Genomic DNA, 1,684 nt, shown 5'->3' with positions numbered 1-1,684 from the left:
ATTAGTTTGTGCACAGTTGCCGGAACAACAACTGATTTTCGACGACCTTCTTGGAGTGATCTGTAACTGCGATTRAACTCAGCATACCATCGATAAACACTGAAATTTGATGAGCACTGTTACTGATATAATCGACGTCGGAAGTTGTAAAAAATAATCGGCCGAAAGCGTTCGCGATTTAATTCCATATAGTAGAGATGTATATTTTAAGTTACTGTAAACAAGGCAAGTGGCGCCCGTATGTCAAAACGTACTGAGTATTAATGTGGGACCGACAGACGAACGCAAGACAACTAGAAGTGGACGTAACTTTTAACAACTATTAAATGCGACCTTGTAAACTTGACGAACAGAATGACGAAAAGACGAAGATGAGGAAATAAAAACGGACGGTAACGCGTACTTCGAAAGAGTCAGTCAATTTATGGTCATCAAACCTAAAAGACCATCTAACATATTTTATAATAAATCTAATCTTAAATAAACCTAATTAAATAATTTAAAAATAAACCGACTTTGGTTTAATTCAAACCTACATTAATAACATTAAACAAGTTAAATTATTAGATCAAATTGTCAGTTCTCAGATTGCAACACTAGCGTTGCCAAATCCCTAAATTATATAGGTTAATTTTGCCTAGAGAACGCTTGATTATGGGACTGTAAGCTCGATATGTATGTGAATTTTACACGGAGTACTCTCTGTGAGTTGGGGAATTTATTAATTGTGATATTTGATGGTAAGTATCTGTTCTCAATAGGATACAGATACGGTTTGAAAAGAAATACAAGTAATCTGCGCTGCGGGTTAATTCAATTTGATGCAATCACTTAGTTGGGGTTCTACTTGCTACTTACCAATAATTGTTCGCGGTGAATTCTTCAAAAGCGTGCTAAATTCTGATTTTATTATCCATTTACAATCATGAGGATGTATCAATAACATATCTTCTATATGTACGCATGTTTGTAAGTAGCAGCAATAGTGATTTTATGAGTCAAAGATCTGGTTCTGGTAACTGCGAAAGAGTTGTTGAAAACAGTCGGCGGCACTTTACATTCGCTCGCTATATCTCGTAAATCACAAGAGCTATAGAAAAAATGTACATGCCAAAGCTTTTTTACTAAATACCGTCTATGAAAATTCTATAAAAGCTTACTTAAAAAGCCGAATATCTCGAGAAATATTAATGATAGCGATATTGACCACGGACCCGTTTTTGTAGCAAATAAAATTTCCTACAAGTCTACAAGTTTGACATGTATATTTTTTCTATAGTTCTTGTCATTTACGAGATATATACAAAAAATGGGAGTTTTTTAGGAAAATCAGGCTTAGAGCCCCGTACTACCTCACCAGTGTGAGTTAAGATTTTGTCGCTATGGCCACTTTTGTAGCGTGTTCAATTCTGAGAAATATGTGTCAAAGTCAAAGCGATGCATTAAAATGTCTCTAAGCTATATAAATTTAAAAATAAACAAGTAAGGAAGGGCTAAGTTCGGGTGTCACCGAACATTTTATACTCTCGCATGATAAAGTGATAATCGAGATTTCAGGCGTTGTGAACCGATTTCACCCATATTTGGTACATGTCATCACGGTGTCAAGAAAATATTATGTACCGAATTTCATTGAAATCGGCTGAGTACTTCCTGAGATATGGTTTTTGGTCCATAAGTGGGC

This window comes from Bactrocera latifrons, unplaced genomic scaffold (assembly GCF_001853355.1).
Source record: "Bactrocera latifrons isolate USDA-ARS-PBARC rearing strain unplaced genomic scaffold, ASM185335v1 scaffold_295, whole genome shotgun sequence".
NCBI lineage: Eukaryota > Metazoa > Arthropoda > Insecta > Diptera > Tephritidae > Bactrocera > Bactrocera latifrons.
This window is presented reverse-complemented; position numbering follows the sequence as displayed.